The following is a 20,682-nucleotide window of genomic DNA, read 5'->3' on the forward strand; positions in this document are numbered from 1 at the left end:
GCCTGGGGGAACCTCCGCCACCACCTCGATCACAAGATCGCATTCGGGAACGCAGCCCGCCGCCGAGGCCTCCTTCTCCTGGGCTGTTGGGACAGTTTTAGCCTCGAGACGTGCCTCAAGATTTGTCTTCATGTTGGATCCTCGGTGAATGAGAGATCAATGTCTCTGTTGTTCTGCCACACAGCAAAGAGTGTTTCTTTAGCCATCACATCGAGGTCCATCACAAGTTCTTTGACTCGGCAGCGATGGTCTTCGACGACTCTCTTGGCTTTCTCTAGCTCATTGGCACAGGCTAGGGACTTTGCTCGGCTCAACTGGAGCTCTTCGCGGGCTTTGGCCAGCTCCTCCTGCACGGTCCAAGTGTGGCCTGAAGCATCTTCCAACAGCTTAGAGGAAGTTCTAGTAGGTCCTCCACCTCACAGACACGGGCCCTCGTGTCCTCCACTTCTTTTTGGAGTCGCGAGTGTTCCACCAAGGGGACTGTGGTCTCCTGGAGCTGAGCCAGTTCTTCCTGAGCCCAGGATAGTCCCTCCCGAGCCTTGTTCAGCTCAAGGGACCGCGTTAGCACGGAGTCCCTAAGTCGTTGATTAAGGGACGCAGTCTGTCAAATCAGCCAAAAAGATAGAGAAATAAATATTATATTATTTCATATAATATAATATTAGATTAAATAATGTGACAAAATGTGATTTGTCACACCTTGTAACATATTATTGAGAGTCACAAAAAATTAGACACATGTGTGTGCCCAAATGTGACATATTTTGGAGTTACAAAATCAGTTACAAATTTGTAACTCCCAAATATTACCCAATAATGTGTATATTATATGTTACACATTTGAGATTGGATTTCATAAAGTCATGATGATATATGACTGTTGGAGACATGTTTTTAACTCCCAATAGGTGTTTGGAGGTTACAAAATCATGTGGGAAAGGATTTGGGACGTTTTGGAACGTTTTGGAAAAATGACTTTTTTGTGCTGAAAATGGCCTGTGGCCGCGGCCACTGACTTTCAGTGGCCGCGGCCTGGGGGACAGAAGCTAGTGGCCGTGGCTAGTGAGGCTGACAGCCTATGTGAATTTTTAGTTTTTTTCCAAATTGAACGGTTCTAACATCCCAAATAACTCCCAAATCTCCATTTTAATTCCATAAACATCTAATTAAACATTGGTAACAGCCATGGGGGTTGGTGGAATTTGAAATTCAAAGGGGTATCTCAAACTCTATAAATAGGAGCCTAATGCTCACTTGTATGACACACCATTTTTCATCCACAAAGCACTTGGCTGAAAAATACACCAAAAGGCTTGATAATTCCATAGAGCTATTTCCTAGAGAGATCCCTTAGTGCTTAGAGAATAGGGGGAAATAAGCTTTTAGACAAAGGTCTTGAACCTTGTTCAAGTTGGCGATCCCCACTACTCTACACTTTGGTTGTGTGAGAGTTTGTTTTATTTTCATTCTTTTGATCTTGTTCTTCTTATTTACTTGTATTGTTATAGTATTGAGTTTGTAATCCTCTTCTTCTACATCTTTTGATTTACTTGTATTTTGAGCAATTGAGTTGTAATACTTATTTAATCAATATTATCTTGTCCATTGTATTTTGCATAGAGTTGTATTTGGTTTTTCCATAATTCCATTGAGCAATAATATATATTCTCTAACAATAAACACTGAGCTTAGGCAGAAATTAGGAGACTTACCCTCAAGGAAGCGGTTGGTAGCTACTAGTGCAACTTCGTTGTCACTACCACAGCGGTCGAAGCTGCTGGCAGGCATCTCGCATACGGACGCCGCTAGTCCTTGCATGAGCTCCGCGCCAAGTGAAATGACCCTATCTCCTATTCTCCCCACGAGGAGAGGCTCTAGCTCCTCGCTGCGAGGAGGGATAACGGGATCCTTTGGCCAGTCCTCACGCATAAATTCAGCTAGGAGTTGGGAGTCCTCGTTGCCCTCCTTGATGCAGGCGTTGTAGTACTTGATGACCTCCCTGTGCACCTTTGAGTCCTCCCCGTCGTAGTGTTCTAGGAAAACAGCCAACTGAGGCACCTTGACTTGGGGGAAGTTTGGCGCATTGGAAGAGATTTCCTTACCCTTCCCTGAGAATCCTTCATCTTGTGGGGAGGAGGCCTCGAGGTCAATGGCCTCGTCGACAGTCGTCGTGTTCGGGGCAGGGACCGGTGGAGTAGCCACAGAGGATGCTTGGGCAACTGGGTCTGATGCTGCAGTGGATGTGGGTGTGGGCACCGTGGTTGGTGCGGTCGGGGCATCTATCTCAGAAGGTCCCGACACCCTCTGACACTTCGACTGGACCAGGTCGAAGAGGCACATACTTTCTATACAAAGGAAACAAACTGGTTAGTCCCTAGGAAGAGAGAAAAAACCAAAACATATAAAAATGTGAGACAAGTATAAAACTCCTAGGGATCCCCACCGTGACCAGGCTCTTCGGAATGGAGAACATAATGGGTGAATTCGCGTATGAGTCGACCCATCTCCTGCGTTAGATTGGTCTCGTACTGACAAAACCAAGTGGCATGCATGGTTGTCATCTTGCCATAAGGCACAAAGCCTTGGGGGTGCCTTTTCCTCCTCATATTGCGGAGGAACACGTCGATGAGGTCCTGGTAGTCTTGATACTCCTCCTTGGACCAACGACGCCCTGAGACTTGGTCGCATTCAAGAAGAGAGGGAGACAAGGACGAATGGTCGAGACTAGTTCCTTCCCCTACATGCCTAGCATAATGAAGAATGATTGGTGATTTACCTTGAAGCATGGAAGATGACTCAATCCCCGCCTCGAACTCTTCATCTTCCTTTGCCTCTGCGGCTGCCTTGATGGCAAGGATGTTCTCCGCATGCTCCTCGCAAACGCCCTGCGTATATTGAAGTTGCGCCTTGGCCACCATAAACTTCATGTGGAGCTTCGCCACATGCCGAGATTTCTTCGAGTCCCAAAATTTGGTTAGGACCACCGCACTTATGCTTTGTCTCGCCTGCAGCAGCCCATACTATCGGAGATGGGCATCGGTGATGAGGAAGGGGAGTTCTAACTCCTCGTCATGAATGGTGTTCATCGCCCAAAGCCTTTCGTCAAAGGAGTCAATGAAAGGGGTGTGTCAATATGGACCTAATTAAGATGTTTTTAATATCAAGGATAAGTTACGAGCTTAATACTATCACACGAAATTGCACGGGGACAAAGGTGCTTACCAACTGTAGCAAAGTCTAGGAGTAAGGTAGGATTGGTCCATGTCAGGAACCCATTCACCCAGAAGAATTGGTCCTTGTAGGCCCGAGTGTGATTCTCGTTGCCGCTCGGAGCTTTGTAGCCTCTCCCTAGAACCGTATGCTTCATCAGGGTGTAGTATCCAGATTTTTCCCCATTCTTTGAGCATTGCCGAAAGCTGTAGACGTACAATATTTTGGCGGGGGACGGGGTGGGCCAGTTTTGCCTCTTGTACAAAATGTAAAGCCCAGCTAGTACCCAATATATGTTCGGGGACAATTGGAATGGAGCTATGCCGACAAATTTGAGGAAGTCAACATAGTACTGATGTAGTGGCAGGGTTGCACCAGCTTGGAGATGAGATGCGCTCCAGGGCCCGAGCCCGAGCCCGTGAATGCTCTCGTCCTCCTGGGACAGGAGCACTATCATCTCGCTATCATCCACCCCATAGTTTTCGAGGATGATACGAACCACACCAACGATTGTGGTGAAACCCGACACAAAATAAGGCAGCCACCAAGAACACACGAATTTGGAATGATGAACCGCGACCCAATGCTTAGCCAAGAACGAACCTTGGTATGAGGAAGACGCCACAAACGGTGATGGGAATCCATTTGATAAGTCAGATTGAACGCCACAAGGAATACCCTTGATAAGTTCGAATAGTCTCTTCAAGAACTCAAGAAGAAAACCTCTCAATTTTCATTTCATCAAAATCTGCCATGCCAAAACGTTTACAAGGCCTAATATAGCTGAAAATTACATCAAAGACAAGCCCCTTTGTCTTCCTAATGAAAACCCTAACAATCACAAAAAAAAAGACTCTTGGACTCACACAAGTCAAGTGTTTGACTTTTCACAAGATAAACAAAGACTAAATAAAAAAACGTGATTAAAATAAAAAAAAACAAGATGACAAAATACAATAAGACTCATCAAGCTCCTAAACTAAGTCTACTTTGATGAGTAGGATAAGTCTTTGTTCTCCTTCAGTGTTGACCACGGTCTCCTCCTGTTTTAGGACTCTGTGGACTAGGTTGTTAAGTTCTTCTTTATTGACTTGGATCTTTAGTCTTGGTGTCCTCATCATTCCCCCCCTCTTGAGAAGGATTTGTCCTCAAATCATCACCTGCATCAAAAGGACTCAAATCAGAAACATTAAAAGTAGCACTAACAGTATACTCACCTAGTAAATCGAGTCTGTAGGCATTGTCATTGATCCTTTCTAGCACTTGAAACGGACCATCTCCTCGAGGTAGCAATTTGGAACGTCTTTGTGCTGGGAATCACTCTTTCCTCATGTGTACCCATACCCAATCACCGGGGTCAAAAACCTGCTTGTGACGACCCTTGTTAGCATCAAGTTGGTTAGTGTTTAAAAGAGCCTCCTTGTACATGAGTAAAATCATTGGTTGTTTTGTACGCAGTGCTCGCTTAACCTCACTTTTTTTTGCATAAAAATTATTTTGTTTTCTCTCTAATTTTCCCTCATTGATCGAACTCTTCTCTTTCTTTTCTCTCTCACTTGATTCGACCCTTTTCTCTCTTTGTCTCTCTTTTTTCTCACTCTCATTCATCTTTTCACTCTCCTTCTTTTGCTCACGCAATTTTTTTTTATCACTCAATTTTTGCAACCTCACTTGGTCTTCATATACTTGCTTTGGCGTCAATGGAGCTAGAGTGATTGTTCATTGACTGAACGTGAATGAATACTTGTTGGTGAAGCCATCATGCTGGACTCGCCGATCAAATAGCCAAGGCCTTCCTAGAAGGAGGTGTCCAGCTTGCATTGGAACCACATCGCACAATACCTCATCCTCATATTTGCCAATTCGAAATGATACCAGAACTTGTTTTGTAACCCTCACTTCACCACTATCATTCAACCACTGCAACTTGTATGGAAGAGGATGTTTAAGCGTTGGGAGCCCCAGCTTCTCAACCATGGAAGAACTAGCAACGTTAGTACAACTACCTCCATCAATAATCACACTACATACCTTGGCTTTCACATGACAACGAGTGTGAAAGATGTTCTTCCGCTGCACCTCTTCTTCCTCTTCTTTTGCTTGCAAATTTAAGGCTCGTCATGTGACTAGTGCAAGCATCTCACCAGATTCTGGCCCATACTCTTCAACATCTATAGAAGCATCTTCCAATGGTAGCATGTCAGCAAGATCATCTTCATCTTTTGAATCTACCTCGCCATTTTCTCGAATCACCATAACTCTCTTGTTTGGACATTGGCTAGCTATGTGTCCTCGCCCCTGACATTTGAAACACTTTATCTCACTAGAATGGGATGAAGTAGGGGCTGTTTTACCTTGAGAGGTTGTGGTTGTGGTGGCTGGTTTTGGCTCGGTTTTAGGCTTGGGCATGAAAGGGTTTTCTTCCTTCTTTGGATAGATCGACCGCCAAGGTGTTGCACTTGAATTTTGTGGGATTTGTCTCATCCCAAGTCTCAATAGGACGATCTCCATTTCGCCTCCCGTTGATGCACAACTGATCCCACCAAACAACAGCATAATCAGTAAATTCAATTGCAGCAAGTTTTACCTTCTTCACTTCGGAGTAGTTGTGACAATCAAAAACCAACTCCATCTTCTTTTCCCACTCAAGGTATGCCTCGGGATCACTCTTGCCTTGAAATGCGGGGATTCTCATCTTGATATTTCCCAAATTATTGTCTACCCAGTTCCTAGCTTCTCTATCTCGGCCATACCTCCTATGGTTACCCTCTGACATCCCATCATATTCTTCCTCTAAATCGCCCCCATCATACTCTCTTTCACCCTCAACATCCCGTTGTTGCACCCTGTTCCTCCGTGCCCTCCATTGCGTTCCCTCTTCTACCCTATCCAACCTCTCATGTATCTGCTCACACTCCGCCCTCATCATCCTTCGCATCTCCCCAATTAATGCTTGCATTTGTAGATTCGGAACCTCAGGTGGCGGAATATCATTGCTTGCATTTTTCTCTGGATTTTGTGTCATGATGGAAATCTGCAAAATAAGGTTAGAATAATATGGAGAAAAGACCTCACCACACTCCCTCACGTGTTTCACTCGAACAATATTTTCACTCAAATCCCCTCGTGTTTCACTCAATTTCAATGGCTTTTACCCTCAAATAGGCTCACACCTCTGCCTTTTTCCACTCGTATTCTTCTTTAAGTTCTTTCAAAACTAATCCAACGGTAATATGGAGTATTCAAGCAGAAAATCCAACCAAACAAACCAAACGAACACCGACGAAAACTGGTGAAAAAAATGACGAAAAAAATGATGATTTTTGGAACACTTGTGTGGGGTTTTGGCCAAAAGGCCTCTAGACCTTAGGGAACAAGAATAGAACAAAAAATTTTAAGAGAGGCTTCCAGACTCTTTTTTTTTTTTTTGGGTTCGGATCCCTTGAATTTTCCTTTTCTTTCTTCCTTTTTTTTTTAAATGCAGGTACAAGACACAAGAAGAATCAGAATTGGTGGAACTACAATGATTTGAAAACAATACAACTCAGATTGCACAATAGAACAAGAGTAACTCATGCAAAATTCAGATATTTCACAACAAGAGCAAGAGAACTCAATCCCAATTTCGGATTTCACAATAAGAACAAGAGAACTCAATCCCAATTTCGAATTTCACAATAAGAACAAGATAACTCAATCCCAATTTCAGATTTCACAATAAGAACAAGATAACTCAATCCCAATTCGGATTTCACAACAAGAACAAGAGAACTCAATACCAATTTTCGGATTTCACAATAAGAACAAGAGAAAACCAATGCAAATTCAAATTCCACAATTAGAACAAGAGAAAACTCAAAGCCCTAATTCACGTTAAGAACCCTAATTCACGATTTCAGAAAAAAAAAATAGATGGATTTTCAACAACCCTAATTCAAACGCACCAATTGAACAAAGAATCGAAAAGAAAAACAAAGGAATTGAAACTATGTGTAGACTAGTTTCAGATTTCAAGGGATTTCACAAAGAAATAATGGAAACTTTGGAAATAAGGAAATGATTGAACAAGGAAACAATTGAAATAAGGAAATTAACTATAGTAGTTTCAGATTTCACAAGAAAAAAAAACAAGGACAAAGAACTCAAAACACGACTAGATGATGAATTTTTTTTTTTTAATTTCAGAAACCCTAATATTGAAAAACGAATTGAATAGAAAACACAAATGAAAAAGGATAGGCCAAACCGGATGGTCCTAAGCTCTGATACCAACTGACACGAACCACACCAACGATTGTGGTGAAACCCGACACCAAATATGATAGCCACCAAGAACACACGAATTTGGAATGATGAACCGCGACCCAGTGCTTAGCCAAGCACGAACCTTGGTATGAGGAAGACGCCACAAACGGTGATGGGAATCCGTTTGATAAGTCAGATTGAACGCCACAAGGAATACCCTTGATAAGTTCGAATAGTCTCTTCAAGAACTCAAGAAGAAAACCTCTCAATTTTCATTTCATCAAAATCTGCCATGCCAAAACGTTTACAAGGCCTAATATAGCTGAAAATTACATCAAAGACAAGCCCCTTTGTCTTCCTAATGAAAACCCTAACAATCACAAAAAAAAGACTGTTGGACTCACACAAGTCAAGTGTTTGACTTTTCACAAGATACACAAAGACTAAATAAAAAAAACGTGATTAAAATAAAAATACAAGATGACAAAATACAATAAGACTCATCAAGCTCCTAAACTAAGTCTACTTTGATGAGTAGGACAAGTCTTTGTTCTCCTTCAGTGTTGACCACGGTCTCCTCCTGTTTTAGGACTCTTTGGACTAGGTTGTTAAGTTCTTCTTTGTTGACTTGGATCTTTAGTCTTGGTGTCCTCATCAGAGGATTTTCTCCAAGGTGCCTCGGTGTCGTAGTTTGCTCTAAATGTCCTCTGCCTCAAACCCTATGGCAGGATAGGGGTGTCTGACAGCGTTGAGACTACATTGGCCTCTTCCTCCGAGAGGCCAGCTCTAAGAGGTCTCGTCATCATCGGGCCAGAGCTCTCTCGTACTACGAGGGCTTGGCTGCTACCAGCCACTTGTTTCCCCTTCTCGGGGTGTTGCCCCACTTCTCGAGCCATTTGGAGGATCTCGGCGACAAAAAGCGTAAAATCCTTGTTGATGTAGTTGGTGAAGCTCCTCGAACATCTGAAACAACAAACCAAGCAATTAGCACCTTGTCCCAGAGAAAGATGGGTCACGCGAGAATCCCTAAGACTACTACTTGGGAAGGAGAAGAAAGAATCTCTAAAGGCTTGGGATGTCCTTGAGGCTGAAAATTCAGCACCGAATAACACCACCGGAACTTATGAACACTACCGGGATTTGGGAATTTTCCAGATTCTGATCGAGTGTCCAGAAAAGCAAAAATTAAATAGGTCATTTTGGCCACTCCTAACACCAAAGTGCGCCTGAAAAGACTGGTAAGGAGTCAAAACTCCCCCCCCCCCCCCAAGGTATCATAAGAAGCCCACTCCTAAGCATGCATTTAAAACTCCCAAAAATAAACCCAGCAAAAACACGAAACCAGTAAATGCTTACTCGAGATATAGCGACAGTAAGTGCTGAAACGAGTCTTGATTTTGAAGAATTGCTTGTCGTTTGCCCAGAAGTACGACGACTCTCGCCAAACATTTAGACTTGCAGAAGGAATTCTGGAACGGTTGAAGGACTGGGAAGTTAAGGAAGAAGAGAGAGTGTGAGGGTTTTCAAATTTCGAATGGAAAGTATGTTTGCGGAGAGGCAGTTATTGTTGGATTAGCTTATACAGGATCTTTATTTATTTTCATGTATATCTAATATTAAACAAATTAATACGAGATAGCCTAAAACATGTTTCTAAAATTGAATTCAAAGAGAAACAAAGAATAGAATACTTACAGTATACGCATCAGAATTAAGAGTCCTTCCTTCAGTTTCTCTAACTGTTGTATCCTCTCTGTTGCAGAGTATTATCAAGAAATTGAACTGATGTATCCTTAGAACCATCTAGACTAGTGTGGGCAATTCTCAACACATGAGATAGATATAGAGAGAAGAATAGAAAATAACAAAGAGGCTTAGAAAATGACTTGTGTTTAGAGAGAATCTAAAACTATCAGAAAATTTGACTTGTGACTTATCGAACTTATGTTTTGACTTCTCTCTAAGCACTCCTTTTATAGACTCAATTAGGCCATTTAATTTAATTAAAAAATCAATAAAATAATAGCCATTTTGAAGCTCTGGGTCAAAATTATCATGGGCTATAGGCCCATGAAATTTCCCATTTGATTATAAGTCCATTGGACAAAAAATCAAGGCCTGTATTATTTTCTATTGATTTAATTAATTAAATAATTATTTAAATCATTTATCAAATTAATTATTTATAATTTGAACCTTGATTTAAATTTATTTATTAATTTAGATACCAATTTATCTTAATTAATAAATTTGCCATAATTTCTCTTTTCTTCTTAAAATTACACAACTCTGTGAAATTATCCAAAATTGACCTGGTCAACTTTGATAATTCTAATTGATAATTAAATCAATTAATTGAGACTATCTAGATGATTTTATCCAAGGTACAATGGGGACCATGGGCCTATGAAATCAAGCTCCAATAAGTTATCATAAATCTAACAAATAAATTTACTAACTTATTAATTCCTCGTGACTCCACTATAGACTCGGAATTGCACTCTTGAATTCATAGAACGCTCTATAACAAATATAGATACGCTATTAATTATCCATTGTTACAACCATAATTGTCACTCAATCCTCTATAGACGGTCTACAATGAGATAGGACTTAAAATACTGTTTTACCCCTCATTGTATTTTATCCTTAAAACACTTAGTTCCTTGTAAATGATATTTCAGTAAACTAATTTAATTACTGAAATGAGATCTCTATCATTTAACACCTTGAACCAAACTAAAAGGAAACCATCATTTCACTTCTTCATCAGAAGCTATAGATGTTCATATCTATGATTAACACTCCCACTCAATTATACTACCGAGTACCCAAGATGTAAGTATGAGCTAGTCCGTAGGGTAAGCTGGTAACGAACAAGTCAAAGAACTCAAGTAATACAATTAGTTAGAATACTAACCACTCAGAATTGAGATTGAATTGACCTATGGTCAACTATATGATATGACTATAATAGATAATAACGGTATGTTTACTTATCTTATCAACTGTCAATATCGATCCTGTCCGATGTAACAAATACATCCGATCTTATCTACTTTGCTAATGTTCTGGAAAGAACATAACACTACAATGTGTAAGTAGATCATATCGTAGATTGGCAAGTCAGTGTAAAACTGGTGCACTGACTAATCTTAGGACTAACTTATTTTGAACATATAATCATATTTATATTCCACTGTGATTACGTCACTATAAATAAGATTAGCTATATGCTCGGGATTTAATAGAAGTTTATATTAAACAAATAATCATGAAAATAAAACATGTGAGGAAAGTGATTGACCAAGTCAAAAAATGATTTCTATTCTTTATTGATAATAAAATGAGATTACAAAGAATTTGGGTTTTAATTAGGGCATAAAACCCCAACAAACTCCCACTTGCACTAATTGAAACTAATGCCTTAATTCTATTAATCCCATCTCCTTGATATGCTTATCAAATGTAGCTTCTGGTAGTGTCTTTGTAAACGAATCCGCAAGATTGTCTTCAGTTGCAATCTTCATAACCTTCACATCTGCCCTGGCCACATATTCTCGAATAATGTGATACTTCCTTTCTATATGCTTACTCCTCTTGTGGCTTCGAGGTTCTTTCGAGTTGGCTATCGCTCCTGTATTGTCACAAAACAACACAAGCGGTTTATCCATCTCTGGAATAACACCAAGATCCGAATAGAACTTCTTTAGCCAGACTATTTCCTTAGCTGCTTCTGACGCGGCTATGTACTCAGCCTCCATGGTGGAATCTAAGATTGCAAACTGCTTTACGCTTCTCCAAATCACAGCTCCACCCCCAAGAGTAAACACCATTCCAGAAGTAGACTTCCTGTCATCGACATCAGTCTGAAAATCTGAATCGGTGTAGCCTATAGGGTTCAGAACACCACCCTTGTAGATTAACATATAATCCTTAGTCCGTCTCAAATACTTCAGGATATGCTTAACTGCTATCCAATGTTCCGGTCCTGAGTTTGACTGATACCTGCTCACTACTCCCACTGAATAGCAGATATCTGGTCTAGTACACAACATGTAAGCACTTTATCATGTAAGTTGCTTGAGATAGAGCTAAAAGTTTATTCTTTCTATCCCTGATGATCTGGATACCTAGAACATAACTTGCTTCACCCAAATCCTTCATCTGGAATTGAGTGCTCAACCAATTCTTCACATCTGATAATTTCTTAACATTGTTTCCAATGAGTAAGATATCATCTACATAAAGAACCAGGAATACCACTATTTGATTTGCCTTCAGTTGGTAAAAACAGGGCTCATCAATATTTTGTTCAAAGCCATAGATGGAACCTAAGATTCCAGGAATGAGAAGCTTGCTTAAGTCCATAGATGGATCTATTCAACTTGCAAACTTTTCCTTCTTGTCCAGATACTTTAAATCCTTTTGGATGATCCATATAAATGACTTCGTCAAGCTTTCCATTAAGAAAAGCTGTCTTGACGTCCATTTGCCAGATCTCATAGTCGAGAGCGGCTGCTATGGATAAGAGGATGTGAATGGATTTGAGCATGGCTATCGGACTAAAAGTTTCCTCATAGTCCACGCCTTCTCTTTGGGTATAACCCTTTGCCACTAATCGATCTTTATAAGTCTCGATATTTCCATCAACACCTCGTTTCTTCTTGTTGATCCACTTGCACCCAATGGCCCTAAAGTCACTAGGTGCTTCTACAAGATCCCAGACGGAATTTGAGTACATGGACTCCATTTCCTGTTTCATGGCTTCGAGCCATAGTTCCTTTTCAGGGCTAGCTATTGCTTGTTTGAAAGACAACGGATCATCATCACTAGTGTCACCAACAACCATATTGGTTTCACCATCCAAACCATAGCGAACTGGGTTCCTAGAAACCCTCCCACTATGACGAGGCTTCGTGACTGTTTGCTCAGGAACAGTGATACTTTCTTCATTTAAATCGACTTGCGTCGGTTTTACATGAAGAGTGGGAATTTCATCATCAACTTGCGTTGATGACGATGGAACATTGGTTGGAGTCAATTCTTTAACCATCTCCTCTAAAACTACTTTGCTGCGAGGTTTAAAGTTCTGGACATAGTCATTTTCCAGAAAAGTAGCATTTGTAAAAGTAAACACTTTCTATTCTGAATGACTATAGAAAATTCCACCCCAAGTACCTTTAGGATAGCCAACAAACATGCAAACTTCAGTTCATGGTTCTAGCTTTCCCTCCTTTTTCCTCTGGACGTGAGCGGGACACCCCCAGATTCTATAATGGCGTAAACTAGGTTCACGACCATTCCAGCGTTCTAAAGGTGTTTTGGGGATTGATTTTGATGGCACGACATTGAGAATGTCATTCGCGGTTTCAATTGCATGTCCCCAGAACGAAGTTGGTAGAGTTGAGTAACTAAGCATGCATCTAACTATTTCCAATAAAGTTCTGTTTCGGCGTTCCGCTACACCATTTTGTTGCAGAGTACCTGGGGCAGTAAGTTGTTATAAAATCCCAAGTTCAGTTAAATGATCTTGGAACTGCATATCCAAATATTCTCCACCCCTATCAGATCGCAAGATCTTTAACATTTTACCTAATTGGTTCTGAGCCATTGCTAGGAATTCCCGAAACTTTGAAAATGTTTCTGATTTCCTATGCATTAGGTAAAGACATGAGTATCTAGAGTAATCGTCAATGAAAGTGAAAAAATACTCTAAACCACCCCTGGCTTGTATATTCAAAGGTCCACAAACATCTGAATGCACAAGACCAAGTGGTTCTTTGGCTCTATCACCCTTTGCAGAGAACGGACGCTTGGTCAGTTTGCCTTCTAGACAAGATTCACAGATAGGTAATTCACCTAAGGTGAGTTCCCTCAAAGGTCTGTCCTTTGTAAGTCTTTGAATCCCATCATAGCCAATGTGACCTAGTCTCAAGTGCCATAAATACGTCATATTATTGTTATCGGTCTTTTGACGTTTATTGGCCCTAGGTTTAGCTACTTTGAATAAATCATTGTTAAGAGCGAGGGATCCGTTAGGTCACAGAATATAAAGCCCGTTTTCCAAACATGCAATACACAATTGTGATCCATTGAAAGAAATAGATATATTAAAACTTGTGAAAGTCATAAAAAATTGTTCTAATTGCAACATGGAAACTGAAATTAAATTTCTACTAAAATCCGGAATAAAAAATACATCTTTTAAAATTAAGTATTTATTTCCGAACTTCAGACGAGCTATTCCTCTAGCTTGGACCGCAACGAATGCTTCGTTCCCAACTCTAAGCTTTAAGCCGCCTTCGTTCACTTCCTCCCACGATTCAAGAAGCTGTAAAGAGTTACAAACATTGTTGGTAGATCCAGAATCAATAATCCAAACGGATTTATCATTCTCTAAAATACATGTTTCTAAGATAAATGAACTATAATCATTACCTTTGTTTTTCGCTACTAGAAGGCAATCTCGTTTCCAATGCCCCTTCTCTTTGCAGTGAAAACATTTATCTTTACCTTTCTTGTTTTTCATGTTCTTCCCCTTAGGCGTCTGTGCACGTGGTTGTGCACTCGTCTTTGCAGCCTTTTATAGGCTTGGGATTGTTGTTTTGTCCACCTTTCCTCTTGTTTCTAGCTTTCGAAGATGAAGCTGGGTTAGCTTCAGCCTTAGCTAGATGAGCAGCAACATTAGCAGTCTTATTTTCACCTCATTTACTAGGTCCACCCATGACAGGTTCAATAATCTGAAGCTCGTTCATGAGCTGCGTCAGACCATAGTTGAGTTGAGCACGAACGTGCAGACACGATGCCATCCGAGAATTCACGGTGCCATCACGCACGGGTGGAGACGGTGTTATCCAAGCATTTATGGTGTTATCAAGAATGTGCGGAGACGATGCTCATTCTGGGGATTCCTCAATCATGACGAACTCGGAGTTGTCACCAATCAACTCTATGTTGATATTTTGCTTCCAAGTAAGGAAGTTTTTTCTAGTGAGTTTCTCCATAGAAAGTTGAGAAGGGGTGGGAGTAGACACAAACACTACTTAGCTTAAAACTACAAATTATCAATAAAATAGAAATCAATCACATTTGCTCAATAAAACTTCTATTCACACAAATTTCAAGAAATAGCACAACATATACCAAAAATATGTAAGATATGAGAAAAAAATACCAAAAACAATCATATCTCTATTTCTTTAGGTTTTTAACTAATCTATGATATCCTTGTCCCGGTTGGCGAGAGTAAAAAAATATCACTAGTTAAATAGAGTTGTAAACTCATTTAATAATAGACACCACTATTAACAACCTACTATTCGATCAAAATAAGAAAACAAAATCTCTTATTTTATGAGCTAGACCCACGATTTTGATAATCATAGATTTAGTTCTAGTAGTCACCGTAGGGGTGAGTCTAGTAGAATTTGACCTATTATCTATCTTTCGAGATCTAACCTTGTCAAAATAACTAATGAACACCTTCCGTAGGGGGACGAATCAAAGCGCCTCGAGGCCCCATTAAGCTATTGACTATGTTAAACCAACGGTGGAGATCGAATAAAATTCTTAAAATAAGCTCATTATAAAATTAAAAATAGTATTTTTATTATTTATTTTTAGAAAATTAATAACTATGGTTTTCCAAAAAAAAATTAAACAGATTAAAATTTTTAAAACCAAAGTCCTATAATTTCTTATTTCTTATTAATTTTAAAGTGTCACATTGAAACAAATTCAATTAATTTAGAATTAATTTATTGCTAATCAATATTTAGGTTTAACTAATATAATGAACCTATACAATAAAGTCCAACTCAGGTAAATGGGCCTTAACAATTGGTTAACAATTGATCTTGTATTGGAGGAGGGATGGGTCCAGTATGTCGTTCCCACTACAAAGGCCCTCTATCTTCCATACAAGGTCCAAAAGACAGGAATTTAAACCTTCGTTTTATTAATTGTTATTAATTGATTAGGCCCACCATAGTCATGTAAAGCAAATGGGCCTTCACAAGTGGAATCACCCACAAGAGAGGAATTTAAACTTTACATTTTCTAAAAGGCCCAAATAAAACCTATCATTTTATGAATATTGTATTTGGCAAAATACCATATATCTAACAAACATATGGGCCACTATATGCATCTAAGCCCAATTGCAAAAATACCACATATAGTGCAAACATACATCTTATAATTGGATGGGCCTAATCATAGTACTATATGAGCAATTCTATGAATTTATGCAAAAATACCACAATTTATTTCATTTGCAAAAATACTACAATTAATTATCTAGAATTTATCAAAAAAAATTCAAATTAATTAAATTTTTACAAAAAATAAGTCAATTTAAATGAAATTTATCAACAATTAACAATAACTAATTTAAATTGCATTTATCAACAATCAACTTGGTTTTAGGTTAATTTGAAAAAAAAATATTAATTTAATTTAAATAGGATTTATCAACAATTAACCAAAGTTAATTTAAATCCCATTAAAAAAAATATATTTTATTAATTGGCTGAAAAAAATGATATTTTTCAAAATTTAACCAATTTTAAATTTTAAAATCAATATCTTAACTATTTTCCAAAATATCTTGTGTTGTTATAACTATTAGCTAATATTTTAACCATTAAAAAAAATAAAATATAAATAGTTATAACAACCCTAAAATATCTCAAAATAGTTAAACAAATTCAAATATCCATAAAAATATCTAACTAACAATATTCAAATTTCAAATAATTTAAATATTAAAAACTATAGAATAAAAAGATATTTATATTTTCAAATAAAGATTTAATAAAAATATCAAGAATTTAAATGAAAATATCTTAAATATCTGATATCATAATTATAATATTTTAATATATTAAAAGATTTAAAATTAAGTTGTTAGTCTATTTTTAAATTTGAATTTGAATGTTTGTAGAAAATATCTAATTATTTAAATCTCAACTAACAAAAATATCTTATTTTAAAAAAAAAAAATTAAATGATAAAACAAAAAAGATATTTTTGGTTTTGATTATAAATAATTTATTCAAATTTTAATTTTAAAAAAAAATATTTTTGAATAAAAAAAAGATGAATAGTACCCGTGATACTGTTCACGGGCACTGTTCACGTTGGTGGCTGGTGTGCGCGCGCGCATGGGAGCCATGCCAAATTTTTCCAAAATTTTTTTTTGAGCAATTTTTCAAACCAAAACCATTTTCTAATTAATTTTTAACATGCTTTACACAAAATAAAGCATATATAAAAATTAATAGCATAGAAAACACAACAAAATAACCTAAAAATTGCTAAAATTCACATAAAATCAATATGCTTCATAAAAACATGAAAACCATCCAATTATTCAAACATATCAAATAATCCAATTTTAAACATGTTCATGCATGAAAATAAAGATTACCACAGGCTCTGAGGCCAGTTGTTGGATTAGCTTATAAAGGATCTTTATTTATTTTCATGTATATCTAATATTAAACAAATTAATACGAGATAGCCTAAAACATGTTTCTAAAATTGAATTCAAAGAGAAACAAATAATAGAATACTTACAGTATATGCAGCGGAATTAAGAGTCCTTCCTTTAGTTTCTCTAACTCTTGTATCCTCTCTGTCGCAGAGTATTATCAAGAAACTGAACCGATCTTCTATTTTCTTCACAATCTTCCAATGTATCCTTAGAACCATCTAGACTAGTGTGGGCAATTCTCAACACATGAGATAGATATAGAGAGAAGAATAGAAAATAACAAAGAGGCTTAGAAAAGGACTTGTGTTTAGAGAGAATCTAAAACTATAAGAAAATCTGACTGGTGACTTATCAAACTTAGGTTTTGACTTCTCTCTAAGCACTCCTTTTATAGACACAATTAGGCCATTTAATTTAATTAAAAAATCAATAAAATAATAGCCATTTTGAAGCCCTAGGTCGAAATTATCATGGGCTATAGGCCCGTGAAATTTCCCATTTGATTATAAGCCCATTGGACTTAAAATCAAGGTCTGTATTATTTTATATTAATTTAATTGATTAAATAGTTATTTAAATCCTTTATCAAATTAATTATTTATAATTTGAACCTTGATTTAAATTTATTTATTAATTTAGATACCAATTTATCTTAATTAATAAATGTAACGCCCTACTTCCTTAGAGCCGTTACTAAGTGAGTTTAAAAACGTGCTCTCAACTCGCTAATCGAGGTTTTAGATCAAACAGTGTAATTAAGCCATAAACAGAGGAAAAAACTTTAGAAATAATAATTTCCATAGAAAATCATAATAGGTTTACACTCGGGATCCCAAAATACAGTTTAGAAATGTTTACAACATATTAATTAAACCAAGTCGACTAGACGAAAAAATCAGAGTTTATTTACAAGCATCTCCCAAAATCCTCTGGCCGTGGCAGCCAGGCTGGCCAAACATGTGTTGGAAAAACTTATATAGGATCTTTATTTATTTTCATGTATATCTAATATTAAACAAATTAATACAAGATAGCCTAAAACATGTTTCTAAAATTGAATTCAAAGAGAAACAAATAATATAATACTTACAATATACGCAGCGGAATTAAGAGTCATTCCTTCAGTTTCTCTAACTCTTGTATCCTTTCTGTCGTAGAGTATTATCAAAAAACTGAACCGATCTTCTATTTTCTTCACGATCTTCCAATGTATCCTTAGAACCACCTAGACTAGTGTGGGCAATTCTCAACACATGAGATAGATATAGAGAGAAGAAGAGAAAATAACAAAGTGGCTTAGAAAATGACTTGTGTTTAGAGAGAATATAAAACTATCAGAAAATCTGACTTATCAAAAACCCTTTTTTTTTTACTTCTCTATAAGCACTCCTTTTATAGACTCAATTAGGCCATTTAATTTAATTAAAAAATCAATAAAATAACAGCCATTTTGAAGCCCTAGGTCGAAATTATCATGGGCTATAGGCCCGTGAAATTTCCCATTTGATTATAAGCCCATTGGACTTAAAATCAAGGCCTGTATTATTTTCTATTGATTTAATTAATTAAATAATTATTTAAATCCTTTATCAAATTAATTATTTATAATTTGAACCTTGATTTAAACTTATTTATTAATTTAGATACCAATTTATCTTAATTAATAAATCTGCCATAATTTCTCTTTTCTTCTCAAAATTACACAACTCTGTGAAACTATCCAAAATTGACCTGGTCAACTTTGATAATTCTAATTGATGATTAAATCAATTAATTGAGACTATCTAGATGATTTTATCCAAGGTACAATGGGGACCATGGGCCTATGAAATCAAGCTCCAATAAGTTATCATAAATCTAACAAATAAATTTACTAACTTATTAATTCCTCGTGACTCCACTATAGACTTGGAATTGCACTCTTGAATTCATAGAACGCTCTATAACAAATATAGATACGCTATTAATTATCCATTGTTACAACCATAATTGTCACTCAATCCTCTATAGACGGTCTACAATGAGATAGGACTTAAAATACCGTTTTACCCCTCATTGTATTTTATCCTTAAAACACTTAGTTCCTTGTAAATGATATTTCAGTAAACTAATTTAATTACTGAAATGAGATCTCTATCATTTAACACCTTGAACCAAACTAAAAGGAAACCATCGTTTCACTTCTTCATCAGAAGCTATAGATGTTCATATCTATGATTAACACTCCCACTCAATTATACTACCGAGTTCCCAAGATGTAAGTATGGGCTAGTCTGTAGGGTAAGCTGGTAACGAACAAGTCAAAGAACTCAAATAATACAATCAGTTAGAATACTAACCACTCAGAATTGAGATTGAATTGACCTATGGTCAACTATATGATATGACTAGAAAAGATAATAACGGTATGTTTACTTATCTTATCAACTGTCAATATCGGTCCTGTCCGATGTAACAAATACATCCGATCTTATCTACTTTGCTAATGTTCTAGAAAGAACATAACACTACAATGTGTAAGTAGATCATATCGTAGATTGGCAAGTCAGTGTAAATCCGGTGCACTGACTAATCTTAGGACTAACTTATTTTTGAACATATAATCATATTTATATTCCACTGCGATTACGTCACTATAAATAAGATTAGCTATATGCTCGGGATTTAATAGAAGTTTATATTAAACAAATAATCATGAAAATAAAACATGTGAGCAAAGTGATTGACCAAGTCAAAAAATGATTTCTATTCTTTTATTGATAATAAAATGAGATTACAAAGAATTTGGGTTTTAATTAGGGCATAAAACCCCAACAAACTCCCACTTGCACTAATTGAAACTAATGCCTTAATTCTACTAATCCCATCTCCTTGATATGCTTATCAAATGTAGCTTCTGGTAGTGTCTTTGTAAACGGATCCGCAAGATTGTCTTCAGTTGCAATCTTCATAACCTTCACATCTCCCCTGGCCACATATTCTCGAATAATGTGATGCTTCCTTTCTATATGCTTACTCCTCTTGTGACTACGAGATTCTTTCGAGTTGGCTATCGCTCCTGTATTGTCACAAAACAACACAAGCGGTTTATCCATTTCTGGAATAACACCAAGATCCGAATAGAACTTCTTTAGCCAGACTATTTCCTTAGCTGCTTCTGACGCGGCTATGTACTCAGCCTCCATGGTGGAATCTGAGATTGCAGACTGCTTTACGCTTCTCCAAATCACAGCTCCACCCCCAAGAGTAAACACCATTCCAGAAGTAGACTTTCTGTCATCGACATCAGTCTGAAAATCTGAATCGGTGTAGCCTACAGGGTTCAGAACACCACCCTTGTAGACTAACATATAATCCCTAGTCCGTCTCAAATACTTCAGGATATGCTTAACCGCTATCCAATGTTCCGGTCCTGGGTTTGACTGATACCTGCTCACTACTCCCACTGCATAGCAGATATCTGGTCTAGTACACAACATGGCATACATCAGACTTCCAACTGCAGATGCGTAAGGAACTTTTCTCATTGCATCTTCCTCTTCAGAAGTCTGGGGAGACTGCTTCTTTGAAAGATGAATTCCATGGCGGGACGGTAGACGCCCTTTCTCAGAATTTGTCATTGAGGAACGTTCAAGCACTTTATCAATGTAAGCTGCGTGAGATAGAGCTAAAAGTTTGTTCTTTCTATCCCTGATGATCTGGATACCTAGAACATAACTTGCTTCACC

This window comes from Humulus lupulus, chromosome 7 (genome assembly GCF_963169125.1).
Source record: "Humulus lupulus chromosome 7, drHumLupu1.1, whole genome shotgun sequence".
In the NCBI taxonomy this organism is placed as follows: domain Eukaryota; kingdom Viridiplantae; phylum Streptophyta; class Magnoliopsida; order Rosales; family Cannabaceae; genus Humulus; species Humulus lupulus.